This window comes from Scyliorhinus torazame, chromosome 1, assembly GCF_047496885.1.
Source record: "Scyliorhinus torazame isolate Kashiwa2021f chromosome 1, sScyTor2.1, whole genome shotgun sequence".
Taxonomy (NCBI): Eukaryota; Metazoa; Chordata; class Chondrichthyes; order Carcharhiniformes; family Scyliorhinidae; genus Scyliorhinus; species Scyliorhinus torazame.
This window is the reverse complement of record NC_092707.1, coordinates 36783856-36811499: the sequence shown is the minus strand read 5'-3', so window position 1 is coordinate 36811499 and position 27644 is coordinate 36783856. Positions and strand designations below refer to the sequence as shown.

General features: G+C 48.9%; 1 protein-coding gene across 2 annotated transcripts in view; it reads left to right on the top strand.

The window, feature by feature from the left end:
• Positions 1–27644, top strand: part of pla2g3 (phospholipase A2 group III) — a 240643-nt gene that overhangs the window by 138319 nt on the left and 74680 nt on the right. The gene's annotated exons all lie outside the window — the stretch shown is intronic.

Sequence of the window (27644 nt, the reverse complement as noted above, 5' to 3'; positions counted from 1 at the left end):
CGAGAGGAGAGCCGGAAGTTTCAGTGTTTAAAACAGCGAGAGGAGAGCCGGGAGTTTCAGTGTTTAAAACAGCGAGAGGAGAGCCGGGAGTTTCAGTGTTTAAAACAGCGAGAGTAGAGCCGGGGGTTTCAGTGTTTAAAACAGCGAGAGGAGAGCCGGGAGTTTCAGTGTTTAAAACAGCGAGAGGACAGCCCCGAGTTTCAGTGTTTAAAACAGCGAGAGGAGAGCCAGGAGTTTCAGTGTTTAAAACAGCGAGAGGAGAGCCGGGAGTTTCAGTGTTTAAAACAGCGAGAGGAGAGCCGGGAGTTTCAGTGTTTAAAACAGCGAGAGGACAGCCCCGAGTTTCAGTGTTTAAAACAGCGAGAGGAGAGCCGGGAGTTTCAGTGTTTAAAACAGAGAGAGGAGAGCCGGGAGTTTCAGTGTTTAAAACAGCGAGTGGAGAGCCGGGAGTTTCAGTGTTTAAAACAGCGAGAGGAGAGCCGGGAGTTTCAGTGTTTGAAACAGCGAGAGGAGAGCCGGGAGTTTCAGTGTTTAAAACAACGAGAGGAGAGCCGGGAGTTTCAGTGTTTAAAACAGTGAGAGGAGAGCCGGGAGTTTCAGTGTTTAAAACAGCGAGAGGAGAGCCGGGAGTTTCAGTGTTTAAAACAGCGCGAGGAGAGCCGGGAGTTTCAGTGTTTAAAACAGTGAGAGGAGAGCCGGGAGTTTCAGTGTTTAAAACAGCGAGAGGAGAGCCGGGAGTTTCAGTGTTTAAAACAGCGAGAGGAGAGCCGGGAGTTTCAGTGTTTAAAACAGCGAGAGGAGAGCCCGGAGTTTCAGTGTTTAAAACCGCGAGTGGAGAGCCGGGAGTTTCAGTGTTTAAAACAGCGAGAGGAGAGCCGGAAGTTTCAGTGTTTAAAACAGCGAGAGGAGAGCCGGGAGTTTCAGTGTTTAAAACAGCGAGAGGAGAGCCGGGAGTTTCAGCGTTTAAAACAGCGAGAGGACAGCCCCGAGTTTCAGTGTTTAAAACAGCGAGAGGAGAGCCGGGAGTTTCAGTGTTTAAAACAGAGAGAGGAGAGCCGGGAGTTTCAGTGTTTAAAACAACGAGAGGAGAGCCGGCAGTTTTTGTGTTTAAAACAGAGAGAGGAGAGCCGGGAGATTTAGTGTTTAAAACAGAGACAGAGAGCTGGGAGCTTCAGTGTTTAAAACAGCGAGGGGAGAGTCGGGAGTTTCAGTGTTTAAAACAACGAGAGGAGAGCCGGCAGTTTTTGTGTTTAAAACAGAGAGAGGAGAGCCGGGAGATTTAGTGTTTAAAACAGAGACAGAGAGCTGGGAGTTTCAGTGTTTAAAACAACGAGAGGAGAGCCGGCAGTTTTTGTGTTTAAAACAGAGAGAGGAGAGCCGGGAGATTTGGTGTTTAAAACAGAGACAGAGAGCTGGGAGTTTCAGTGTTTAAAACAGCGAGGGGAGAGTCGGGAGTTTCAGTGTTTAAAACAGCGAGAGGAGAGCCGGGAGTTTCAGTGTTTAAAACAGCGAGAGGAGAGTCGGGAGTTTCAGTGTTTAAAACAGCGAGAGGAGAGCCGGGAGTTTCAGTGTTTAAAACAGCGAGAGAGAGCCGGGAGTTTCAGTGTTTAAAACAGCGAGAGGAGAGCCGGGAGTTTCAGTGTTTAAAACAGCGAGAGGAGAGCCGGGAGTTTCAGTGTTTAAACCAGCGAGAGGAGAGCCGAGAGTTTCAGTGTTTAAAACAGCGAGAGAGAGCCGGGAGTTTCAGTGTTTAAAACAGAGAGAGGAGAGCCGAGAGTTCCAGTGTTTAAAACAGCGAGAGGAGAGCCGAGAGTTTCAGTGTTTAAAACAGCGAGGGGAGAGCCGGGAGTTTCAGTGTTTAAAACAGCGAGAGGAGAGCCGAGAGTTTCAGTGTTTAAAACAGCGAGGGGAGAGCCGGGAGTTTCAGTGTTTAAAACAGCGAGAGAGAGCCGGGAGTTTCAGTGTTTAAAACAGAGAGAGGAGAGCCGAGAGTTCCAGTGTTTAAAACAGCGAGAGGAGAGCCGAGAGTTTCAGTGTTTAAAACAGCGAGGGGAGAGCCGGGAGTTTCAGTGTTTAAAACAGCGAGAGGAGAGCCGAGAGTTTCAGTGTTTAAAACAGCGAGGGGAGAGCCGGGAGTTTCAGTGTTTAAAACAGCGAGAGGAGAGCCGGGAGTTTCAGTGTTTAAAACAGCGAGAGGAGAGCCGGGAGTTTCAGTGTTTAAAACAGCGAGAGGAGAGCCGGGAGTTTCAGTGTTTAAAACAGCGAGAGGAGAGCCGGGAGTTTCAGTGTTTAAAACAGCGAGAGAGAGCCGGGAGTTTCAGTGTTTAAATCAGCGAGGGGAGAGTCGGGAGTTTCAGTGTTTAAAACAGCGAGAGGAGAGCCGGGAGTTTCAGTGTTTAAAACAGCGAGAGGAGAGCCGGGAGTTTCAGTGTTTAAAACAGCGAGAGGAGAGCCGGGAGTTTCAGTGTTTAAATCAGCGAGTGGAGAGTCGGGAGTTTCAGTGTTTAAAACAGCGAGGGGAGAGTCGGGAGTTTCAGTGTTTAAAACAGCGAGAGAGAGCCGGGAGTTTCAGTGTTTAAAACAGCGAGAGGAGAGCCGGGAGTTTCAGTGTTTAAATCAGCGAGGGGAGAGTCGGGAGTTTCAGTGTTTAAAACAGCGAGAGGAGAGCCGGGAGTTTCAGTGTTTAAAACAGAGAGAGGAGAGCCGGGAGTTTCAGTGTTTAAAACAGCGAGAGGAGAGTCGGGAGTTTCAGTGTTTAAAACAGCGAGAGGAGAGCCGGGAGTTTCAGTGTTTAAAACAGCGAGAGAGAGCCGGGAGTTTCAGTGTTTAAAACAGCGAGAGGAGAGCCGGGAGTTTCAGTGTTTAAAACAGCGAGAGGAGAGCCGGGAGTTTCAGTGTTTAAACCAGCGAGAGGAGAGCCGAGAGTTTCAGTGTTTAAAACAGCGAGAGAGAGCCGGGAGTTTCAGTGTTTAAAACAGAGAGAGGAGAGCCGGGAGTTTCAGTGTTTAAAACAGCGAGAGGAGAACCGAGAGTTTCAGTGTTTAAAACAGCGAGGGGAGAGCCGGGAGTTTCAGTGTTTAAAACAGCGAGAGGAGAGCCGAGAGTTTCAGTGTTTAAAACAGCGAGGGGAGAGCCGGGAGTTTCAGTGTTTAAAACAGCGAGAGGAGAGCCGGGAGTTTCAGTGTTTAAAACAGCGAGAGGAGAGCCGGGAGTTTCAGTGTTTAAAACAGCGAGAGGAGAGCCGGGAGTTTCAGTGTTTAAAACAGCGAGAGGAGAGCCGGGAGTTTCAGTGTTTAAAACAGCGAGAGAGAGCCGGGAGTTTCAGTGTTTAAATCAGCGAGGGGAGAGTCGGGAGTTTCAGTGTTTAAAACAGCGAGAGGAGAGCCGGGAGTTTCAGTGTTTAAAACAGCGAGAGGAGAGCCGGGAGTTTCAGTGTTTAAAACAGCGAGAGGAGAGCCGGGAGTTTCAGTGTTTAAATTAGCGAGTGGAGAGTCGGGAGTTTCAGTGTTTAAAACAGCGAGGGGAGAGTCGGGAGTTTCAGTGTTTAAAACAGCGAGAGAGAGCCGGGAGTTTCAGTGTTTAAAACAGCGAGAGGAGAGCCGGGAGTTTCAGTGTTTAAATCAGCGAGGGGAGAGTCGGGAGTTTCAGTGTTTAAAACAGCGAGAGGAGAGCCGGGAGTTTCAGTGTTTAAAACAGTGAGAGGAGAGCCGGAAGTTTCAGTGTTTAAAACAGCGAGAGGAGATCCGGGAGTTTCAGTGTTTAAAACAGCGAGAGGAGAGCCGGGAGTTTCACTGTTTAAAACAGCGAGAGGAGAGCCGGGAGTTTCAGTGTTTAAAACAGCGAGTGGAGAGCCGGGAGTTTCAGTGTTTAAAACAGCGAGAGGAGAGCCGGGAATTTCAGTGTTTAAAACAGTGAGAGGAGAGCCGTGAGTTTCAGTGTTTAAAACAGTGAGAGGAGAGCCGGGAGTTTCAGTGTTCAAAACAGCGAGGGGAGTGTCGGGAGTTTCAGTGTTTAAAACAGCGAGGGGAGAGCCGGGAGTTTCACTGTTTAAAACAGCGAGGGGAGAGTCGGGAGTTTCAGTGTTTAAATCAGCGAGAGGAGAGCCGGGAGTTTCAGTGTTTAAAACAGCGAGAGGAGAGCCGGGAGTTTCAGTGTTTAAATCAGCGAGGGGAGAGTCGGGAGTTTCAGTGTTTAAAACAGCGAGGGGAGAGTCGGGAGTTTCAGTGTTTAAAACAGCGAGAGGAGAGCCCGGAGTTTCAGTGTTTAAAACAGCGAGAGGAGAGCCGGGAGTTTCAGTGTTTAAAACAGCGAGAGAGAGCCAGGAGTTTCAGTGTTTAAAACAGCGAGAGGAGAGCCGGGAGTTTCAGTGTTTAAAACAGAGAGAGGAGAGCCGGGAGTTTCAGTGTTTAAAACAGAGAGAGAGTGCCGGGAGTTTCAGTGTTTAAAACAGCGAGAGGAGAGCCGGGAGTTTCAGTGTTTAAAACAGTGAGAGGAGAGTCGGGAGTTTCAGTGTTTAAAACAGGGAGAGGAGAGCCGGGAGTTTCAGTGTTTAAAACAGCGAGAGGAGAGCCGGGAGTTTCAGTGTTTAAAACAGCGAGAGGAGAGCCGGGAGTTTCAGTGTTTAAAACAGAGAGAGGAGAGCCGGGAGTTTCAGTGTTTAAAACAGCGAGTGGAGAGCCGGGAGTTTCAGTGTTTAAAACAGCGAGAGGAGAGCCGGGAGTTTCAGTGTTTAAAACAGCGAGAGGAGAGCAGGGAGTTTCAGTGTTTAAAACAGTGAGAGGAGAGCCGGGAGTTTCAGTGTTTAAAACAGTGAGAGGACAGCCGGGAGTTTCAGTGTTTAAAACAGTGAGAGGACAGCCGGGAGTTTCAGTGTTTAAAACAGCGAGATGAGAGCCGGGAGTTTCAGTGTTTAAAACAGTGAGAGGAGAGCCGGGAGTTTCAGTGTTTAAAACAGTGAGAGGAAAGCCGGGAGTTTCAGTGTTTAAAACAGCGAGTGGAGAGCCGGGAGTTTCTGTGTTTAAAACAGCGAGAGGAGAGCCGGGAGTTTCAGTGTTTAAAACAGCGAGAGGAGAGCCGGGAGTTTCAGTGTTTAAAACAGCGAGAGGAGAGCCCGGAGTTTCAGTGTTTAAAACCGCGAGTGGAGAGCCGGGAGTTTCAGTGTTTAAAACAGCGAGAGGAGAGCCGGAAGTTTCAGTGTTTAAAACAGCGAGAGGAGAGCCGGGAGTTTCAGTGTTTAAAACAGCGAGAGGAGAGCTGGGAGTTTCAGTGTTTAAAACAGCGAGAGGAGAGCCGGGGGTTTCAGTGTTTAAAACAGCGAGAGGACAGCCCCGAGTTTCAGTGTTTAAAACAGCGAGAGGAGAGCCGGGAGTTTCAGTGTTTAAAACAGAGAGAGGAGAGCCGGGAGTTTCAGTGTTTAAAACAGCGAGTGGAGAGCCGGGAGTTTCAGTGTTTAAAACAGCGAGTGGAGAGTCGGCAGTTTTTGTGTTTAAAACAGAGAGAGGAGAGCCGGGAGATTTAGTGTTTAAAACAGAGACAGAGAGCTGGGAGCTTCAGTGTTTAAAACAGCGAGGGGAGAGTCGGGAGTTTCAGTGTTTAAAACAACGAGAGGAGAGCCGGCAGTTTTTGTGTTTAAAACAGAGAGAGGAGAGCCGGGAGATTTAGTGTTTAAAACAGAGACAGAGAGCTGGGAGTTTCAGTGTTTAAAACAACGAGAGGAGAGCCGGCAGTTTTTGTGTTTAAAACAGAGAGAGGAGAGCCGGGAGATTTAGTGTTTAAAACAGCGAGGGGAGAGCCGGGAGTTTCAGTGTTTAAAACAGCGAGAGGAGAGCCGGGAGTTTCAGTGTTTAAAACAGCGAGAGGAGAGCCGGGAGTTTCAGTGTTTAAAACAGCGAGAGGAGAGCCGGGATTTTCAGTGTTTAAAACAGCGAGAGGAGAGCCGGGAGTTTCAGTGTTTAAAACAGCGAGAGAGAGCCGGGAGTTTCAGTGTTTAAATCAGCGAGGGGAGAGTCGGGAGTTTCAGTGTTTAAAACAGCGAGAGGAGAGCCGGGAGTTTCAGTGTTTAAAACAGCGAGAGGAGAGCCGGGAGTTTCAGTGTTTAAAACAGCGAGAGGAGAGCCGGGAGTTTCAGTGTTTAAATCAGCGAGTGGAGAGTCGGGAGTTTCAGTGTTTAAAACAGCGAGGGGAGAGTCGGGAGTTTCAGTGTTTAAAACAGCGAGAGAGAGCCGGGAGTTTCAGTGTTTAAAACAGCGAGAGGAGAGCCGGGAGTTTCAGTGTTTAAATCAGCGAGGGGAGAGTCGGGAGTTTCAGTGTTTAAAACAGCGAGAGGAGAGCCGGGAGTTTCAGTGTTTAAAACAGTGAGAGGAGAGCCGGAAGTTTCAGTGTTTAAAACAGCGAGAGGAGATCCGGGAGTTTCAGTGTTTAAAACAGCGAGAGGAGAGCCGGGAGTTTCACTGTTTAAAACAGCGAGAGGAGAGCCGGGAGTTTCAGTGTTTAAAACAGCGAGAGGAGAGCCGGGAGTTTCAGTGTTTAAAACAGCGAGAGGAGAGCCGGGAATTTCAGTGTTTAAAACAGTGAGAGGAGAGCCGTGAGTTTCAGTGTTTAAAACAGTGAGAGGAGAGCCGGGAGTTTCAGTGTTTAAAACAGCGAGGGGAGTGTCGGGAGTTTCAGTGTTTAAAACAGCGAGGGGAGAGCCGGGAGTTTCACTGTTTAAAACAGCGAGGGGAGAGTCGGGAGTTTCAGTGTTTAAATCAGCGAGAGGAGAGCCGGGAGTTTCAGTGTTTAAAACAGCGAGAGGAGAGCCGGGAGTTTCAGTGTTTAAATCAGCGAGGGGAGAGTCGGGAGTTTCAGTGTTTAAAACAGCGAGGGGAGAGTCGGGACTTTCAGTGTTTAAAACAGCGAGAGGAGAGCCCGGAGTTTCAGTGTTTAAAACAGCGAGAGGAGAGCCGGGAGTTTCAGTGTTTAAAACAGCGAGAGAGAGCCGGGAGTTTCAGTGTTTAAAACAGCGAGAGGAGAGCCGGGAGTTTCAGTGTTTAAAACAGAGAGAGGAGAGCCGGGAGTTTCAGTGTTTAAAACAGAGAGAGAGAGCCGGGAGTTTCAGTGTTTAAAACAGCGAGAGGAGAGCCGGGAGTTTCAGTGTTTAAAACAGTGAGAGGAGAGTCGGGAGTTTCAGTGTTTAAAACAGGGAGAGGAGAGCCGGGAGTTTCAGTGTTTAAAACAGCGAGAGGAGAGCCGGGAGTTTCAGTGTTTAAAACAGCGAGAGGAGAGCCGGGAGTTTCAGTGTTTAAAACAGAGAGAGGAGAGCCGGGAGTTTCAGTGTTTAAAACAGCGAGTGGAGAGCCGGGAGTTTCAGTGTTTAAAACAGCGAGAGGAGAGCCGGGAGTTTCAGTGTTTAAAACAGCGAGAGGAGAGCAGGGAGTTTCAGTGTTTAAAACAGTGAGAGGAGAGCCGGGAGTTTCAGTGTTTAAAACAGTGAGAGGACAGCCGGGAGTTTCAGTGTTTAAAACAGTGAGAGGACAGCCGGGAGTTTCAGTGTTTAAAACAGCGAGATGAGAGCCGGGAGTTTCAGTGTTTAAAACAGTGAGAGGAGAGCATGGAGTTTCAGTGTTTAAAACAGTGAGAGGAAAGCCGGGAGTTTCAGTGTTTAAAACAGCGAGTGGAGAGCCGGGAGTTTCTGTGTTTAAAACAGCGAGAGGAGAGCCGGGAGTTTCAGGGTTTAAAACAGCGAGAGAGAGCCGGGTATTTCAGTGTTTAAAACAGCGAGAGGAGAGCCGGGAGTTTCACTGTTTAAAACAACGAGAGGAGAGCCGGGAGTTTCAGTGTTTAAAACAGCGAGAGGAGAGCCGGGAGTTTCAGTGTATAAACAGTGAGAGGAGAGCCGGGAGTTTCAGTGTTTAAAACAGCGAGTGGAGAGCCGGGAGTTTCAGTGTTTAAAACAGCGAGAGGAGAGCCGGGAGTTTCAGGGTTTAAAACAGCGAGAGAGAGCCGGGAATTTCAGTGTTTAAAACAGCGAGAGGAGAGCCGGGAGTGTCAGTGTTTAAAACAACGAGAGGAGAGCCGGGAGTTTCAGTGTTTAAAACAACGAGAGGAGAGCCGGGAGTTTCAGTGTTTAAAACAGCGAGAGGGGAGCCGGGAGTTTCAGTGTTTAAAACAGCGAGAGGAGAGCCGTGAGTTTCAGTGTTTAAAACAGTGAGAGGAGAGTCGGGAGTTTCAGTGTTTAAAACAGTGAGAGGAGAGCCGGGAGTTTCAGTGTTTAAAACAGCGAGAGGAGAGCCGGGAGTTTCAGTGTTTAAAACAGCGAGAGGAGAGCCGGGAGTTTCAGTGTTTAAAACAGAGAGAGGAGAGCCGGGAGTTTCAGTGTTTAAAACAGCGAGTGGAGAGCCAGGAGTTTCAGTGTTTAAAACAGCGAGAGGAGAGCCGGGAGTTTCAGGATTTAAAACAGCGAGAGAGAGCCGGGTATTTCAGTGTTTAAAACAGCGAGAGGAGAGCCGGGAGTTTCACTGTTTAAAACAACGAGAGGAGAGCCGGGAGTTTCAGTGTTTAAAACAACGAGAGGAGAGCCGGGAGTTTCAGTGTTGAAAACAGCGAGAGGAGAGCCGGGAGTTTCAGTGTTTAAAACAGCGAGAGGAGAGCCGGGAGTTTCAGTGTTTAAAACAGCGAGAGGAGAGCCGGGAGTTTCAGTGTTTAAAACAGCGAGAGGAGAGCCGGGAGTTTCAGTGTATAAACAGCGAGAGGAGAGCCGGGAGTTTCAGTGTTTAAAACAGCGAGAGGAGAGCCGGGAGTTTCAGTGTTTAAAAAAGCAAGAGGAGAGCCGGGAGTTTCAGTGTTTAAAACAGGAGAGGAGAGCCGGGAGTTTCAGTGTTTAAAACAGCGAGAGGAGAGCCCGGAGTTTCAGTGTTTAAAACAGAGAGAGGAGAGCCGGGAGTTTCAGTGTTTAAAACAGCGAGAGGAGAGCCGGGAGTTTCAGTGTTTAAAACAGCGAGGGGAGAGTCGGGAGTTTCAGTGTTTAAAACAGCGAGAGGAGAGCCGGGAGTTTCAGTGTTTAAAACAGGAGAGGAGAGCCCGGAGTTTCAGTGTTTAAAACAGCGAGAGGACAGCCGGGAGTTTCAGTGTATAAACAGCGAGAGGAGAGCCGGGAGTTTCAGTGTTTAAAACAGCGAGAGGAGAGCCGGGAGTTTCAGTGTTTAATAAAGCAAGAGGAGAGCCGGGAGTTTCAGTGTTTAAAACAGGAGAGGAGAGCCGGGAGTTTCAGTGTTTAAAACAGCGAGAGGAGAGCCCGGAGTTTCAGTGTTTAAAACAGAGAGAGGAGAGCCGGTAGTTTCAGTGTTTAAAACCGCGAGAGGAGAGCCGGGAGTTTCAGTGCTTAAAACAGCGAGGGGAGAGTCGGGAGTTTCAGTGTTTAAAACAGCGAGAGGAGAGCCGGGAGTTTCAGTGTTTAAAACAGGAGAGGAGAGCCCGGAGTTTCAGTGTTTAAAACAGCGAGAGGAGAGCCCGGAGTTTCAGTGTTTAAAACAGAGAGAGGAGAGCCGGGAGTTTCAGTGTTTAAAACCGCGAGAGGAGAGCCGGGAGTTTCAGTGTTTAAAACAGCGAGAGGAGAGCCGGGAGTTTCAGTGTTTAAAACAGCGAGAGGAGAGCCGGGAGTTTCAGTGTTTAAAACAGCGAGAGGAGAGCCGGGAATTTCAGTGTTTAAAACAGCGAGAGGAGAGCCGGGAGTTTCAGTGTTTAAAACAGTGAGAGGAGAGCCGGGAGTTTCAGTGTTTAAAACAGAGAGAGAGAGCCGGGAGTTTCAGTGTTTAAAACAGCGAGAGGAGAGCCCGGAGTTTCAGTGTTTAAAACAGCGAGAGGAGAGCCGGGAGTTTCAGTGTTTAAAACAGTGAGAGGAGAGTCGGGAGTTTCAGTGTTTAAAACAGCGAGAGGAGAGCCGGGAGTTTCAGTGTTTAAAACAGCGAGAGGAGAGCCGGGAGTTTCAGTGTTTAAAACAGCGAGAGGAGAGCCGGGAGTTTCAGTGTTTAAAACAGAGAGAGGAGAGCCGGGAGATTCAGTGTTTAAAACAGTGACAGGAGAGCCCGGAGTTTCAGTGTTTAAAACAGCGAGAGGAGAGCCGGGAGTTTCAGTGTTTAAAACAGTGAGAGGAGAGCCGGGAGTTTCAGTGTTTAAAACAGTGAGAGGAGAGCCGGGAGTTTCAGTGTTTAAAACAGCGAGTGGAGAGCCGGGAGTTTCTGTGTTTAAAACAGCGAGAGGAGAGCCGGGAGTTTCAGGGTTTAAAACAGCGAGAGAGAGCCGGGTATTTCAGTGTTTAAAACAGCGAGAGGAGAGCCGGGAGTTTCACTGTTTAAAACAACGAGAGGAGAGCCGGGAGTTTCAGTGTTTAAAACAGGAGAGGAGAGCCCGGAGTTTCAGTGTTTGAAACAGCGAGAGGAGAGCCCGGAGTTTCAGTGTTTAAAACAGCGAGAGGAGAGCCGGGAGTTTCAGTGTTTAAAACAGTGAGAGGAGAGTCGGGAGTTTCAGTGTTTAAAACAGCGAGAGGAGAGCCGGGAGTTTCAGTGTTTAAAACAGCGAGAGGAGAGCCGGGAGTTTCAGTGTTTAAAACAGCGAGAGGAGAGCCGGGAGTTTCAGTGTTTAAAACAGAGAGAGGAGAGCCGGGAGTTTCAGTGTTTAAAACAGTGAGAGGAGAGCCCGGAGTTTCAGTGTTTAAAACAGCGAGAGGAGAGCCGGGAGTTTCAGTGTTTAAAACAGTGAGAGGAGAGCCGGGAGTTTCAGTGTTTAAAACAGTGAGAGGAGAGCCGGGAGTTTCAGTGTTTAAAACAGCGAGTGGAGAGCCGGGAGTTTCTGTGTTTAAAACAGCGAGAGGAGAGCCGGGAGTTTCAGGGTTTAAAACAGCGAGAGAGAGCCGGGTATTTCAGTGTTTAAAACAGCGAGAGGAGAGCCGGGAGTTTCACTGTTTAAAACAACGAGAGGAGAGCCGGGAGTTTCAGTGTTTAAAACAACGAGAGGAGAGCCGGGAGTTTCAGTGTTTAAAACAGCGAGTGGAGAGCCGGGAGTTTCAGTGTTTAAAACAGCGAGAGGAGAGCCGGGAGTTTCAGGGTTTTAAACAGCGAGAGAGAGCCGAAAATTTCAGTGTTTAAAACAGCGAGAGGAGAGCCCGGAGTTTCAGTGTTTAAAACAGCGAGAGGAGAGCCGGGAGTTTCAGTGTTTAAAACAGCGAGAGGAGAGCCGGGAGTTTCAGTGTTTAAAACAGCGAGAGGAGAGCCGGGAATTTCAGTGTTTAAAACAGCGAGAGGAGAGCCGGGAGTTTCAGTGTTTAAAACAGCGAGGGGAGAGTCGGGAGTTTCAGTGTTTAAAACAGCGAGAGGACAGCCCCGAGTTTCAGTGTTTAAAACAGCGAGGGGAGAGCCGGGGGTTTCAGTGTTTAAAACAGCGAGGGGAGAGTCGGGAGTTTCAGTGTTTAAAACACCGAGAGAGAGCCGGGAGTTTCAGTGTTTAAATCAGCGAGGGGAGAGTCGGGAGTTTCAGTGTTTAAAACAGCGAGGGGAGAGTCGGGAGTTTCAGTGTTTAAAACAGCGAGAGGAGAGCCGGGAATTTCAGTGTTTAAAACAGCGAGAGGAGAGCCGGGAGTTTCAGTGTTTAAAACAGTGAGAGGAGAGCCGGGAGTTTCAGTGTTTAAAACAGAGAGAGAGAGCCGGGAGTTTCAGTGTTTAAAACAGCGAGAGGAGAGCCCGGAGTTTCAGTGTTTAAAACAGCGAGAGGAGAGCCGGGAGTTTCAGTGTTTAAAACAGTGAGAGGAGAGTCGGGAGTTTCAGTGTTTAAAACAGTGAGAGGAGAGCCGGGAGTTTCAGTGTTTAAAACAGCGAGAGGAGAGCCGGGAGTTTCAGTGTTTAAAACAGCGAGAGGAGAGCCGGGAGTTTCAGTGTTTAAAACAGAGAGAGGAGAGCCGGGAGTTTCAGTGTTTAAAACAGCGAGTGGAGAGCCAGGAGTTTCAGTGTTTAAAACAGCGAGAGGAGAGCCGGGAGTTTCAGGGTTTAAAACAGCGAGAGAGAGCCGGGTATTTCAGTGTTTAAAACAGCGAGAGGAGAGCCGGGAGTTTCACTGTTTAAAACAACGAGAGGAGAGCCGGGAGTTTCAGTGTTTAAAACAACGAGAGGAGAGCCGGGAGTTTCAGTGTTTAAAACAGCGAGAGGAGAGCCGGGAGTTTCAGTGTTTAAAACAGCGAGAGGAGAGCCGGGAGTTTCAGTGTTTAAAACAGCGAGAGGAGAGCCGGGAGTTTCAGTGTTTAAAACAGCGAGAGGAGAGCCGGGAGTTTCAGTGTATAAACAGCGAGAGGAGAGCCGGGAGTTTCAGTGTTTAAAACAGCGAGAGGAGAGCCGGGAGTTTCAGTGTTTAAAAAAGCAAGAGGAGAGCCGGGAGTTTCAGTGTTTAAAACAGGAGAGGAGAGCCGGGAGTTTCAGTGTTTAAAACAGCGAGAGGAGAGCCCGGAGTTTCAGTGTTTAAAACAGAGAGAGGAGAGCCGGGAGTTTCAGTGTTTAAAACAGCGAGAGGAGAGCCGGGAGTTTCAGTGTTTAAAACAGCGAGAGGAGAGCCGGGAGTTTCAGTGTATAAACAGCGAGAGGAGAGCCGGGAGTATCAGTGTTTAAAACAGCGAGAGGAGAGCCGGGAGTTTCAGTGTTTAAAAAAGCAAGAGGAGAGCCGGGAGTTTCAGTGTTTAAAACAGGAGAGGAGAGCCGGGAGTTTCAGTGTTTAAAACAGCGAGAGGAGAGCCCGGAGTTTCAGTGTTTAAAACAGAGAGAGGAGAGCCGGGAGTTTCAGTGTTTAAAACAGCGAGAGGAGAGCCGGGAGTTTCAGTGTTTAAAACAGCGAGAGGACAGCCGGGAGTTTCAGTGTTTAAAACAGTGAGAGGAGAGCCCGGAGTTTCAGTGTTTAAAACAGAGAGAGGAGAGCCGGGAGTTTCAGTGTTTAAAACAGCGAGAGGAGAGCCGGGAGTTTCAGTGTTTAAAACAGCGAGAGGAGAGCCGGGAGTTTCAGTGTTTAAAACAGCGAGAGGAGAGCCGGGAGTTTCAGTGTTTAAAACAGCGAGGGGAGAGTCGGGAGTTTCAGTGTTTAAAACAGCGAGAGGAGAGCCGGGAGTTTCAGTGTTTAAAACAGGAGAGGAGAGCCCGGAGTTTCAGTGTTTAAAACAGCGAGAGGACAGCCGGGAGTTTCAGTGTATAAACAGCGAGAGGAGAGCCGGGAGTTTCAGTGTTTAAAACAGCGAGAGGAGAGCCGGGAGTTTCAGTGTTTAAAAAAGCAAGAGGAGAGCCGGGAGTTTCAGTGTTTAAAACAGGAGAGGAGAGCCGGGAGTTTCAGTGTTTAAAACAGCGAGAGGAGAGCCCGGAGTTTCAGTGTTTAAAACAGAGAGAGGAGAGCCGGGTGTTTCAGTGTTTAAAACAGCGAGAGGAGAGCCGGGAGTTTCAGTGTTTAAAACAGCGAGGGGAGAGTCGGGAGTTTCAGTGTTTAAAACAGCGAGAGGAAAGCCGGGAGTTTCAGTGTTTAAAACAGGAGAGGAGAGCCCGGAGTTTCAGTGTTTAAAACAGCGAGAGGAGAGCCGGGAGTTTCAGTGTTTAAAACAGCGAGAGGAGAGCCGGGAGTTTCAGTGTTTAAAACAGCGAGAGGAGAGCCGGGAGTTTCAGTGTTTAAATCAGCGAGTGGAGAGTCGGGAGTTTCAGTGTTTAAAACAGCGAGGGGAGAGTCGGGAGTTTCAGTGTTTAAAACAGCGAGAGGAGAGCCCGGAGTTTCAGTGTTTAAAACAGCGAGAGAGAGCCGGGAGTTTCAGTGTTTATAACAGCGAGAGGAGAGCCGGGAGTTTCAGTGTTTAAAACAGTGAGAGGAGAGCCGGGAGTTTCAGTGTTTAAAACAGAGAGAGAGAGCCGGGAGTTTCAGTGTTTAAAACAGCGAGAGGAGAGCCGGGAGTTTCAGTGTTTAAAACAGTGAGAGGAGATTCGGGAGTTTCAGTGTTTAAAACAGTGAGAGGAGAGCCGGGAGTTTCAGTGTTTAAAACAGCGAGAGGAGAGCCGGGAGTTTCAGTGTTTAAAACAGCGAGAGGAGAGCCGGGAGTTTCAGTGTTTAAAACAGCGAGATGAGAGCCGGGAGTTTCAGTGTTTAAAACAGTGAGAGGAGAGCCGGGAGTTTCAGTGTTTAAAACAGTGAGAGGAGAGCCGGGAGTTTCAGTGTTTAAAACAGCGAGTGGAGAGCCGGGAGTTTCTGTGTTTAAAACAGCGAGAGGAGAGCCGGGTATTTCAGTGTTTAAAACAGCGAGAGGAGAGCCGGGAGTTTCACTGTTTAAAACAATGAGAGGAGAGCCGGGAGTTTCAGTGTTTAAAACAACGAGAGGAGAGCCGGGAGTTTCAGTGTTTAAAACAGCGAGTGGAGAGCCGGGAGTTTCAGTGTTTAAAACAGCGAGAGGAGAGCCGGGAGTTTCAGGGTTTAAAACAGCGAGAGAGAGCCGGGAATTTCAGTGTTTAAAACAGCGAGAGGAGAGCCGGGAGTGTCAGTGTTTAAAACAACGAGAGGAGAGCCGGGAGTTTCAGTGTTTAAAACAACGAGAGGAGAGCCGGGAGTTTCAGTGTTTAAAACAGCGAGAGGGGAGCCGGGAGTTTCAGTGTTTAAAACAGCGAGAGGAGAGCCGGGAGTTTCAGTGTTTAAAACAGTGAGAGGAGAATCGGGAGTTTCAGTGTTTAAAACAGTGAGAGGAGAGCCGGGAGTTTCAGTGTTTAAAACAGCGAGAGGAGAGCCGGGAGTTTTAGTGTTTAAAACAGCGAGAGGAGAGCCGGGAGTTTCAGTGTTTAAAACAGCGAGAGGAGAGCCGGGAGTTTCAGTGTTTAAAACAGCGAGAGGAGAGCCGGGAGTTTCAGTGTTTAAAACAGCGAGAGGAGAGCCGGGAGTTTTAGTGCTTAAAACAGCGAGAGGAGAGCCGGGAGTTTCAGTGTTTAAAACAGCGAGAGGAGAGCCGGGAGTTTCAGTGTTTAAAACAGTGAGAGGAGAGCGAGGAGTTTCAGTGTTTAAAACAGCGAGAGGAGAGCCGGGAGTTTCAGGGTTTAAAACAGCGAGAGGAGAGCCGGGAGTTTCACTGTTTAAAACAACGAGAGGAGAGCCGGGAGTTTCAGTGTTTAAAACAACGAGAGGAGAGCCGGGAGTTTCAGTGTTTAAAACAGCGAGAGGAGAGCCGGGAGTTTCAGTGTTTAAAACAGCGAGAGGAGAGCCGGGAGTTTCAGAGTTTAAAACAGCGAGAGGAGAGCCGGGAGTTTCAGTGTTTAAAACAGCGAGAGGAGAGCCGGGAGTTTCAGTGTATAAACAGCGAGAGGAGAGCCGGGAGTTTCAGTGTTTAAAACAGCGAGAGGAGAGCCGGGAGTTTCAGTGTTTAAAAAAGCAAGAGGAGAGCCGGGAGTTTCAGTGTTTAAAACAGCGAGAGGAGAGCCGGGAGTTTCAGTGTTTAAAACAGGAGAGGAGAGCCCGGAGTTTCAGTGTTTAAAACAGCGAGAGGAGAGCCGGGAGTTTCAGTGTTTAAATCAGCGAGTGGAGAGCCGGGAGTTTCAGTGTTTAAAACAGCGAGAGGAGAGCCGAGAATTTCAGTGTTTAAAACAGCGAGAGGAGAGCCTGGGGTTTCAGTGTTTAAAACAACGAGGGGAGAGTCGGGAGTTTCAGTGTTTAAAACAGCGAGAGGAGAGCCCGGAGTTTCAGTGTTTAAAACAGCGAGAGAGAGCCGGGAGTTTCAGTGTTTAAAACAGCGAGAGGAGAGCCGGGAGTTTCAGTGTTTAAAACAGTGAGAGGAGAGCCGGGAGTTTCAGTGTTTAAAACAGAGAGAGAGAGCCGGGAGTTTCAGTGTTTAAAACAGCGAGAGGAGAGCCCGGAGTTTCAGTGTTTAAAACAGCGACAGAGAGCCGGGAGTTTCAGTGTTTAAAACAGTGAGTGGAGAGCCGGGAGTTTCAGTGTTTAAAACAGCGAGGGGAGAGTCGGGAGTTTCAGTGTTTAAAACAGCGAGAGGAGAGCCCGGGGTTTCGGTGTTTAAAACAGCGAGAGAGAGCCGGGAGTTTCAGTGTTTAAAACAGCGAGAGGAGAGCCGGGAGTTTCAGTGTTTAAAACAGTGAGAGGAGAGCCGGGAGTTTCAGTGTTTAAAACAGAGAGAGAGAGCCGGGAGTTTCAGTGTTTAAAACAGCGAGAGGAGAGCCCGGAGTTTCAGTGTTTAAAACAGCGAGAGGAGAGCCGGGAGTTTCAGTGTTTAAAACAGCGAAAGGAGAGTCGGGAGTTTCAGTGTTTAAAACAGCGAGAGGAGAGCCGGGAGTTTCAGTGTTTAAAACAGCGAGAGGAGAGCCGGGAGTTTCAGTGTTTAAAACAGCGAGAGGAGAGCCGGGAGTTTCAGTGTTTAAAACAGAGAGAGGTGAGCCGGGAGTTTCAGTGTTTAAAACAGCGAGTGGTGAGCCGGGAGTTTCAGTGTTTAAAACAGCGAGAGGAGAGCCGGGAGTTTCAGTGTTTAAAACAGCGAGAGGAGAGCCGGGAGTTTCAGTGTTTAAAACAGTGAGAGCAGAGCCGGGAGTTTCAGTGTTTAAAACAGCGAGTGGAGAGCCGGGAGTTTCTGTGTTTAAAACAGCGAGAGGAGAGCCGGGAGTTTCAGTGTTTAAAACAGCGAGAGGAGAGCCGGGAGTTTCAGTGTTTAAAACAGTGAGAGCAGAGCCGGGAGTTTCAGTGTTTAAAACAGCGAGTGGAGAGCCGGGAGTTTCTGTGTTGAAAACAGCGAGAGGAGAGCCGGGAGTTTCAGGGTTTAAAACAGCGAGAGAGAGCCGGGTATTTCAGTGTTTAAAACAACGAGAGGAGAGCCGGGAGTTTCACTGTTTAAAACAACGAGAGGAGAGCCGGGAGTTTCAGTGTTTAAAACAACGAGAGGAGAGCCGGGAGTTTCAGTGTTTAAAACAGCGAGTGGAGAGCCGGGAGTTTCAGTGTTTAAAACAGCGAGAGGAGAGCCGGGAGTTTCAGGGTTTAAAACAGCGAGAGAGCGCCGGGAATTTCAGTGTTTAAAACAGCGAGAGGAGAGCCGGGAGTGTCAGTGTTTAAAACAACGAGAAGAGAGCCGGGAGTTTCAGTGTTTAAAACAGCGAGAGGAGAGCCGGGAGTTTCAGTGTTTAAAACAGCGAGAGGAGAGCCGAGAATTTCAGTGTTTAAAACAGCGAGAGGAGAGCCTGGGGTTTCAGTGTTTAAAACAACGAGGGGAGAGTCGGGAGTTTCAGTGTTTAAAACAGCGAGAGGAGAGCCCGGAGTTTCAGTGTTTAAAACAGCGAGAGAGAGCCGGGAGTTTCAGTGTTTAAAACAGCGAGAGGAGAGCCGGGAGTTTCAGTGTTTAAAACAGTGAGAGGAGAGCCGGGAGTTTCAGTGTTTAAAACAGAGAGAGAGAGCCGGGAGTTTCAGTGTTTAAAACAGCGAGAGGAGAGCCCGGAGTTTCAGTGTTTAAAACAGCGACAGAGAGCCGGGAGTTTCAGTGTTTAAAACAGTGAGTGGAGAGCCGGGAGTTTCAGTGTTTAAAACAGCGAGGGGAGAGTCGGGAGTTTCAGTGTTTAAAACAGCGAGAGGAGAGCCCGGGGTTTCGGTGTTTAAAACAGCGAGAGAGAGCCGGGAGTTTCAGTGTTTAAAACAGCGAGAGGAGAGCCGGGAGTTTCAGTGTTTAAAACAGTGAGAGGAGAGCCGGGAGTTTCAGTGTTTAAAACAGAGAGAGAGAGCCGGGAGTTTCAGTGTTTAAAACAGCGAGAGGAGAGCCCGGAGTTTCAGTGTTTAAAACAGCGAGAGGAGAGCCGGGAGTTTCAGTGTTTAAAACAGCGAAAGGAGAGTCGGGAGTTTCAGTGTTTAAAACAGCGAGAGGAGAGCCGGGAGTTTCAGTGTTTAAAACAGCGAGAGGAGAGCCGGGAGTTTCAGTGTTTAAAACAGCGAGAGGAGAGCCGGGAGTTTCAGTGTTTAAAACAGAGAGAGGTGAGCCGGGAGTTTCAGTGTTTAAAACAGCGAGTGGTGAGCCGGGAGTTTCAGTGTTTAAAACAGCGAGAGGAGAGCCGGGAGTTTCAGTGTTTAAAACAGCGAGAGGAGAGCCGGGAGTTTCAGTGTTTAAAACAGTGAGAGCAGAGCCGGGAGTTTCAGTGTTTAAAACAGCGAGTGGAGAGCCGGGAGTTTCTGTGTTTAAAACAGCGAGAGGAGAGCCGGGAGTTTCAGTGTTTAAAACAGCGAGAGGAGAGCCGGGAGTTTCAGTGTTTAAAACAGTGAGAGCAGAGCCGGGAGTTTCAGTGTTTAAAACAGCGAGTGGAGAGCCGGGAGTTTCTGTGTTGAAAACAGCGAGAGGAGAGCCGGGAGTTTCAGGGTTTAAAACAGCGAGAGAGAGCCGGGTATTTCAGTGTTTAAAACAACGAGAGGAGAGCCGGGAGTTTCACTGTTTAAAACAACGAGAGGAGAGCCGGGAGTTTCAGTGTTTAAAACAACGAGAGGAGAGCCGGGAGTTTCAGTGTTTAAAACAGCGAGTGGAGAGCCGGGAGTTTCAGTGTTTAAAACAGCGAGAGGAGAGCCGGGAGTTTCAGGGTTTAAAACAGCGAGAGAGCGCCGGGAATTTCAGTGTTTAAAACAGCGAGAGGAGAGCCGGGAGTGTCAGTGTTTAAAACAACGAGAAGAGAGCCGGGAGTTTCAGTGTTTAAAACAACGAGAGGAGAGCCGGGAGTTTCAGTGTTTAAAACAGCGAGAGGGGAGCCGGGAGTTTCAGTGTTTAAAACAGCGAGAGGAGAGCCGGGAGTTTCGGTGTTTAAAACATAGAGAGGAGAGCCGGGAGATTTAGTGTTTAAAACAGAGAGAGAGAGCCCGGAGTTTCAGTGTTTAAAACAGCGAGAGGAGAGCCGGGAGTTTCAGTGTTTAAATCAGCGAGAGGAGAGCCGGGAGTTTCAGTGTTTAAAACAGCGAGAAGAGAGCCGGGAATTTCAGTGTTTAAAACAGCGAGAGGAGAGCCGGGGGTTTCAGTGTTTAAAACAGCGAGGGGAGAGTCGGGAGTTTCAGTGTTTAAAACAGTGAGTGGAGAGCCGGGAGTTTCAGTGTTTAAAACAGCGAGGGGAGAGTCGGGAGTTTCAGTGTTTAAAACAGCGAGAGGAGAGCCCGGAGTTTCAGTGTTTAAAACAGCGAGAGAGAGCCGGGAGATTCAGTGTTTAAAACAGCGAGAGGAGAGCCGGGAGTTTCAGTGTTTAAAACAGTGAGAGGAGAGCCGGGAGTTTCAGTGTTTAAAACAGAGAGAGAGAGCCGGGAGTTTCAGTGTTTAAAACAGCGAGAGGAGAGCCCGGAGTTTCAGTGTTTAAAACAGCGAGAGGAGAGCCGGGAGTTTCAGTGTTTAAAACAGTGAGAGGAGAGTCGGGAGTTTCAGTGTTTAAAACAGCGAGAGGAGAGCCGGGAGTTTCAGTGTTTAAAACAGCGAGAGGAGAGCCGGGAGTTTCAGTGTTTAAAACAGCGAGAGGAGAGCCGGGAGTTTCAGTGTTTAAAACAGAGAGAGGTGAGCCGGGAGTTTCAGTGTTTAAAACAGCGAGTGGTGAGCCGGGAGTTTCAGTGTTTAAAACAGCGAGAGGAGAGCCGGGAGTTTCAGTGTTTAAAACAGCGAGAGGAGAGCCGGGAGTTTCAGTGTTTAAAACAGCGAGTGGAGAGCCGGGAGTTTCAGTGTTTAAAACAGTGAGAGGAGAGCCGGGAGTTTCAGTGTTTAAAACAGCGAGTGGAGAGCGGGGAGTTTCTGTGTTTAAAACAGCGAGAGGAGAGCCGGGAGTTTCAGGGTTTAAAACAGCGAGAGTGAGCCGGGTATTTCAGTGTTTAAAACAACGAGAGGAGAGCCGGGAGTTTCACTGTTTAAAACAACGAGAGGAGAGCCGGGAGTTTCAGTGTTTAAAACAACGAGAGGAGAGCCGGGAGTTTCAGTGTTTAAAACAGCGAGTGGAGAGCCGGGAGTTTCAGTGTTTAAAACAGCGAGAGGAGAGCCGGGAGTTTCAGGGTTTAAAACAGCGAGAGAGCGCCGGGAATTTCAGTGTTTAAAACAGCGAGAGGAGAGCCGGGAGTGTCAGTGTTTAAAACAACGAGAAGAGAGCCGGGAGTTTCAGTGTTTAAAACAACGAGAGGAGAGCCGGGAGTTTCAGTGTTTAAAACAGCGAGAGGAGAGCCGGGAGTTTCAGTGTTTAAAACAGAGAGAGGAGAGCCGGGAGTTTCAGTGTTTAAAACAGCGAGAGGGGAGCCGGGAGTTTCAGTGTTTAAAACAGCGAGAGGAGAGCCGGGAGTTTCGGTGTTTAAAACATAGAGAGGAGAGCCGGGAGATTTAGTGTTTAAAACAGAGAGAGAGAGCCGGGAGTTTCAGTGTTTAAAACAGCGAGAGGAGAGCCCGGAGTTTCAGTGTTTAAAACAGCGAGAGGAGAGCCGGGAGTTTCAGTGTTTAAAACAGTGAGAGGAGAGCCGGGAGTTTCAGTGTTTAAAACAGCGAGAGGAGAGCCGGGAGTTTCAGTGTTTAAAACAGCGAGAGGAGAGCCAGGAGTTTCAGTGCATAAAACAGCGAGAGGAGAGCCAGGAGTTTCAGTGTTTAAAACAGCGAGAGAGAGACGGGAGTTTCAGTGTTTAAAACAGCGAGAGGAGAGTCGGGAGTTTCAGTGTTTAAAACAGTGAGAGGAGAGCCGGGAGTTTCAGTGTTTAAAACAGCGAGAGGAGAGCCGGGAGTTTCAGTGTTTAAAACAGCGAGAGTAGAGCCGGGAGTTTCAGTGTTTAAAACAGAGAGAGGAGAGCCGGGAGTTTCAGTGTTTAAAACAGGAGAGGAGAGCCGGGAGTTTCAGTGTTTAAAACAGCGAGTGGAGAGCCGGGAGTTTCAGTGTTCAAAACAGCGAGAGGAGAGCCGGGAGTTTCAGGGTTTAAAACAGCGAGAGAGAGCCGGGAATTTCAGTGTTTAAAACAGCGAGAGGAGAGCCGGGAGTTTCACTGTTTAAAACAACGAGAGGAGAGCCGGGAGTTTCAGTGTTTAAAACAACGAGAGGAGAGCCGGGAGTTTCAGTGTTTAAAACAACGAGAGGAGAGCCGGGAGTTTCAGTGTTTAAAACAGCGAGAGGAGAGCCGGGGGTTTCGGTGTTTAAAACAGAGAGAGGAGAGCCGGGAGATTTAGTGTTTAAAACAGAGACAGAGAGCCGGGAGTTTCAGTGTTTAAAACAGTGAGAGGAGAGCCGGGAGTTTCAGTGTTTATAACAGCGAGAGGAGAGCCGGGAGTTTCAGTGTTTAAAACAGCGAGGGGAGAGTCGGGAGTTTCAGTGTTTAAAACAGCGAGAGGAGAGCCGGGAGTTTCAGTGTTTAAAACAGTGAGCGGAGAGCCGGGAGTTTCAGTGTTTAAAACAGTGAGAGGAGAGCCGGGAGTTTCAGTGTTTAAAACAGCGAGTGGAGAGCCGAGTGTTTCAGTGTTTAAAACAGCGAGAGGAGAGCCGGGAGTTTCAGTGTTTAAAACAGCGAGAGGAGAGCCGGCAGTTTCAGTGTTTAAAACAGCGAGAGGAGAGCCCGGAGTTTCAGTGTTTAAAACCGCGAGTGGAGAGCCGGGAGTTTCAGTGTTTAAAACAGCGAGAGGAGAGCCGGAAGTTTCAGTGTTTAAAACAGCGAGAGGAGAGCCGGGAGTTTCAGTGTTTAAAACAGCGAGAGGAGAGCCGGGAGTTTCAGTGTTTAAAACAGCGAGAGGAGAGCCGGGGGTTTCAGTGTTTAAAACAGCGAGAGGACAGCCCCGAGTTTCAGTGTTTAAAACAGCGAGAGGAGAGCCGGGAGTTTCAGTGTTTGAAACAGAGAGAGGAGAGCCGGGAGTTTCAGTGTTTAAAACAGCGAGTGGAGAGCCGGGAGTTTCAGTGTTTAAAACAGCGAGAGGAGAGCCGGGAGTTTCAGGGTTTAAAACAGCGAGAGAGAGCCGGGAATTTCAGTGTTTAAAACAGTGAGAGGAGAGCCGGGAGTTTCAGTGTTTAAAACAGCGAGAGGAGAGCCGGGAGTTTCAGTGTTTAAAACAAAGAGAGGAGAGCCGGCAGTTTTTGTGTTTAAAACAGAGAGAGGAGAGCCGGGAGATTTAGTGTTTAAAACAGAGACAGAGAGCTGGGAGTTTCAGTGTTTAAAACAGTGAGAGGAGTTCTGGGAGTTTCAGTGTTTAAAACAGCGAGAGGAGAGCCGGGAGTTTCAGTGTTTAAAACAGTGAGAGGAGAGCCGGGAGTTTCAGTGTTTAAAACAGCGAGGGGCGAGTCGGGAGTTTCAGTGTTTAAAACAGCGAGAGGAGAGCCGGGAGTTTTAGTGTTTAAAACAGCGAGAGGAGAGCCGGGAGTTTCAGTGTTTAAAACAGGGAGAGGAGAGTCGGGAGTTTCAGTGTTTAAAACAGCGAGAGGAGAGCCGGGAGTTTCAGTGTTTAAAACAGCGCGAGGAGAGCCGGGAGTTTCAGTGTTTAAAACAGCGAGCGGAGAGCCGGGAGTTTCAGTGTTTAAAACAGCGAGAGGAGAGCCGGGAGTTTCAGTGTTTAAAACAGTGAGAGGAGAGCCGGGAGTTTCAGTGTTTAAAACAGCGAGGGGCGAGTCGGGAGTTTCAGTGTTTAAAACAGCGAGAGGAGAGCCGGGAGTTTTAGTGTTTAAAACAGCGAGAGGAGAGCCGGGAGTTTCAGTGTTTAAAACAGGGAGAGGAGAGTCGGGAGTTTCAGTGTTTAAAACAGCGAGAGGAGAGCCGGGAGTTTCAGTGTTTAAAACAGCGCGAGGAGAGCCGGGAGTTTCATTGTTTAAAACAGCGAGAGGAGAGCCGGGGGTGTCAGTGTTTAAAACAGCGAGAGGAGAGCCGGGAGTTTCAGTGTTTAAAACAGCGAGAGGAGAGCCGGGGGTTTCAGTGTTTAAAACAGCGAGGGGAGAGTCGGGAGTTTCAGTGTTTAAAACAGAGAGAGGAGAGCCGGGAGTTTCAGTGTTTAAAACAGCGAGAGGAGAGCCGGGAGTTTCAGTGTTTAAAACAGCGAGAGGAGAGCCGGGAGTTTCACTGTTTAAAACAACGAGAGGAGAGCCGGGAGTTTCAGTGTTTAAAACAACGAGAGGAGAGCCGGGAGTTTCAGTGTTTAAAACAACGAGAGGAGAGCCGCGAGTTTCAGTGTTTAAAACAACGAGAGGAGAGCCGGGAGTTTCAGTGTTTAAAACAGCGAGAGGAGAGCCGGGGGTTTCGGTTTTTAAAACAGAGAGAGGAGAGCCGGGAGATTTAGTGTTTAAAACAGAGACAGAGAGCCGGGAGTTTCAGTGTTGAAAACAGTGAGAGGAGAGTCGGGAGTTTCAGTGTTTAAAACAGCGAGAGGAGAGCCCGGAGTTTCAGTGTTTAAAACAGTGAGAGGAGAGCCGGGAGTTTCAGTGTTTAAAACAGCGAGAGGAGAGCCGGGAGTTTCAGTGTTTAAAACAGCGAGGGGAGAGTCGGGAGTTTCAGTGTTTAAAACAGCGAGAGGAGGGCCCGGAGTTTCAGTGTTTAAAACAGTGAGAGGAGAGCCGGGAGTTTCAGTGTTTAAAACAGCGAGAGGAGAGCCGGAAGTTTCAGTGTTTAAAACAGCGAGAGGAGAGCCGGGAGTTTCAGTGTTTAAAACAGCGAGAGGAGAGCCGGGAGTTTCAGTGTTTAAAACAGCGAGAGGAGAGCCGGGGGTTTCAGTGTTTAAAACAGCGAGAGGAGAGCCGGGAGTTTCAGTGTTTAAAACAGCGAGAGGACAGCCCCGAGTTTCAGTGTTTAAAACAGCGAGAGGAGAGCCGGGAGTTTCAGTGTTTAAAACAGCGAGAGGAGAGCCGGGAGTTTCAGTGTTTAAAACAGCGAGAGGAGAGCCGGGAGTTTCAGTGTTTAAAACAGCGAGAGGACAGCCCCGAGTTTCAGTGTTTAAAACAGCGAGAGGAGAGCCGGGAGTTTCAGTGTTGAAAACAGAGAGAGGAGAGCCGGGAGTTTCAGTGTTTAAAACAGCGAGTGGAGAGCCGGGAGTTTCAGTGTTTAAAACAGCGAGAGGAGAGCCGGGAGTTTCAGTGTTTAAAACAGCGAGAGGAGAGCCGGGAGTTTCAGTGTTTAAAACAGTAGAGGAGAGCCGGGGGTTTCAGTGTTTAAAACAGCGAGAGGAGAGCCGGGAGTTTCAGAGTTTCAAACAGCGAGAGGAGAGCCGGGGGTTTCAGTGTTTAAAACAGCGAGAGGAGAGCCGGGAGTTTCAGTGTTTAAAACAGCGAGAGGACAGCCCCGAGTTTCAGTGTTTAAAACAGCGAGAGGAGAGCCGGGAGTTTCAGTGTTTAAAACAGCGAGAGGAGAGCCGGGAGTTTCAGTGTTTAAAACAGCGAGAGGAGAGCCGGGAGTTTCAGTGTTTAAAACAGCGAGAGGACAGCCCCGAGTTTCAGTGTTTAAAACAGCGAGAGGAGAGCCGGGAGTTTCAGTGTTTAAAACAGAGAGAGGAGAGCCGGGAGTTTCAGTGTTTAAAACAGCGAGTGGAGAGCCGGGAGTTTCAGTGTTTAAAACAGCGAGAGGAGAGCCGGGAGTTTCAGGGTTTAAAACAGCGAGAGAGAGCCGGGAATTTCAGTGTTTAAAACAGTGAGAGGAGAGCTGGGAGTTTCAGTGTTTAAAACAGCGAGAGGAGAGCCGGCAGGTTTTGTGTTTAAAACAGAGAGAGGAGAGCCGGGAGATTTAGTGTTTAAAACAGAGACAGAGAGCTGGGAGTTTCAGTGTTTAAAACAGTGAGAGGAGTTCTGGGAGTTTCAGTGTTTAAAACTGCGAGAGGAGAGCCGGGAGTTTCAGTGTTTAAAACAGCGAGGGGAGAGTCGAGAGTTTCAGTGTTTAAAACAGCGAGAGGAGAGCCCGGAGTTTCAGTGTTTAAAACAGCGAGAGGAGAGCCGGGAGTTTCAGTGTTTAAAACAGCGAGAGGAGAGCCGGGAGTTTCAGTGTTTAAAACAACGAGAGGAGAGTCGGGAGTTTCAGTGTTTAAAACAGCGAGAGGAGAGCCCGGAGTTTCAGTGTTTAAAACAGCGAGAGGAGAGTCGGCTGTTTCAGTGTTTAAAACAGCGAGAGGAGAGCCGGGAGTTTCAGTGTTTAATACAGCGCGAGGAGAGCCGGGAGTTTCAGTGTTTAAATCAGCGAGAGGAGAGCCGGGAGTTTCAGTGTTTAAAACAGCGAGAGGAGAGCCGGGAGTTTCAGTGTTTAAAACAGCGCGAGGAGAGCCGGGAGTTTCAGTGTTTAAATCAGCGAGAGGAGAGCCGGGAGTTTCAGTGTTTAAAACAGCGAGGGGAGAGCCGGGAGTTTCAGTGTTTAAAACAACGAGAGGAGAGCCGGGAGTTTCAGTGTTTAAAACAGCGAGAGGAGAGCCGGGGGTTTCGGTTTTTAAAACAGAGAGAGGAGAGCCGGGAGATTTAGTGTTTAAAACAGAGACAGAGAGCCGGGAGTTTCAGTGTTTAAAACAGTGAGAGGAGAGTCGGGAGTTTCAGTGTTTAAAACAGCGAGAGGAGAGCCCGGAGTTTCAGTGTTTAAAACAGTGAGAGGAGAGCCGGGAGTTTCAGTGTTTAAAACAGCGAGAGGAGAGCCGGGAGTTTCAGTGTTTAAAACAGCGAGGGGAGAGTCGGGAGTTTCAGTGTTTAAAACAGCGAGAGGAGAGCCCGGAGTTTCTGTGTTTAAAACAGTGAGAGGAGAGCCGGGAGTTTCAGTGTTTAAAACAGCGAGAGGAGAGCCGGAAGTTTCAGTGTTTAAAACAGCGAGAGGAGAGCCGGGAGTTTCAGTGTTTAAAACAGCGAGAGGAGAGCCGGGAGTTTCAGTGTTTAAAACAGCGAGAGGAGAGCCGGGGGTTTCAGTGTTTAAAACAGCGAGAGGAGAGCCGGGAGTTTCAGTGTTTAAAACAGCGAGAGGACAGCCCCGAGTTTCAGTGTTTAAAACAGCGAGAGGAGAGCCGGGAGTTTCAGTGTTTAAAACAGCGAGAGGAGAGCCGGGAGTTTCAGTGTTTAAAACAGCGAGAGGAGAGCCGCGAGTTTCAGTGTTTAAAACAGCGAGAGGACAGCCCCGAGTTTCAGTGTTTAAAACAGCGAGAGGAGAGCCGGGAGTTTCAGTGTTTAAAACAGAGAGAGGAGAGCCGGGAGTTTCAGTGTTTAAAACAGCGAGTGGAGAGCCGGGAGTTTCAGTGTTTAAAACAGCGAGAGGAGAGCCGGGAGTTTCAGTGTTTAAAACAGCGAGAGGAGAGCCGGGAGTTTCAGTGTTTAAAACAGCGAGAGGAGAGCCGGGAGTTTCAGTGTTTAAAACAGCGAGAGGAGAGCCGGGAGTTTCAGTGTTTAAAACAGCGAGAGGAGAGCCGGGGGTTTCAGTGTTTAAAACAGCGAGAGGAGAGCCGGGAGTTTCAGTGTTTAAAACAGCGAGAGGACAGCCCCGAGTTTCAGTGTTTAAAACAGCGAGAGGAGAGCCGGGAGTTTCAGTGTTTAAAACAGCGAGAGGAGAGCCGGGAGTTTCAGTGTTTAAAACAGCGAGAGGAGAGCCGGGAGTTTCAGTGTTTAAAACAGCGAGAGGACAGCCCCGAGTTTCAGTGTTTAAAACAGCGAGAGGAGAGCCGGGAGTTTCAGTGTTTAAAACAGAGAGAGGAGAGCCGGGAGTTTCAGTGTTTAAAACAGCGAGTGGAGAGCCGGGAGTTTCAGTGTTTAAAACAGCGAGAGGAGAGCCGGGAGTTTCAGGGTTTAAAACAGCGAGAGAGAGCCGGGAATTTCAGTGTTTAAAACAGTGAGAGGAGAGCTGGGAGTTTCAGTGTTTAAAACAGCGAGAGGAGAGCCGGCAGTTTTTGTGTTTAAAACAGAGAGAGGAGAGCCGGGAGATTTAGTGTTTAAAACAGAGACAGAGAGCTGGGAGTTTCAGTGTTTAAAACAGTGAGAGGAGTTCTGGGAGTTTCAGTGTTTAAAACTGCGAGAGGAGAGCCGGGAGTTTCAGTGTTTAAAACAGCGAGGGGAGAGTCGAGAGTTTCAGTGTTTAAAACAGCGAGAGGAGAGCCCGGAGTTTCAGTGTTTAAAACAGCGAGCGGAGAGCCGGGAGTTTCAGTGTTTAAAACAGCGAGAGGAGAGCCGGGAGTTTCAGTGTTTAAAACAACGAGAGGAGAGTCGGGAGTTTCAGTGTTTAAAACAGCGAGAGGAGAGCCCGGAGTTTCAGTGTTTAAAACAGCGAGAGGAGAGTCGGGAGTTTCAGTGTTTAAAACAGCGAGAGGAGAGCCGGGAGTTTCCTTGTTTAAAACAGCGCGAGGAGAGCCGGGAGTTTCAGTGTTTAAATCAGCGAGAGGAGAGCCGGGAGTTTCAGTGTTTAAAACAGCGAGAGGAGAGCCGGGAGTTTCAGTGTTTAAAACAGCGCGAGGAGAGCCGGGAGTTTCAGTGTTTAAATCAGCGAGAGGAGAGCCGGGAGTTTCAGTGTTTAAAACAGCGAGGGGAGAGCCGGGAGTTTCAGTGTTTAAAACAGCGAGAGGAGAGCCCGGAGTTTCAGTGTTTAAAACAGAGAGAGGAGAGCCGGGAGTTTCAGTGTTTAAAACAGCGAGAGGAGAGCCGGGGGTTTCAGTGTTTAAAACAGCGAGGGGAGAGTCGGGAGTTTCAGTGTTTAAAACAGCGAGAGAGAGCCGGGAGATTCAGTGTTTAAATCAGCGAGGGGAG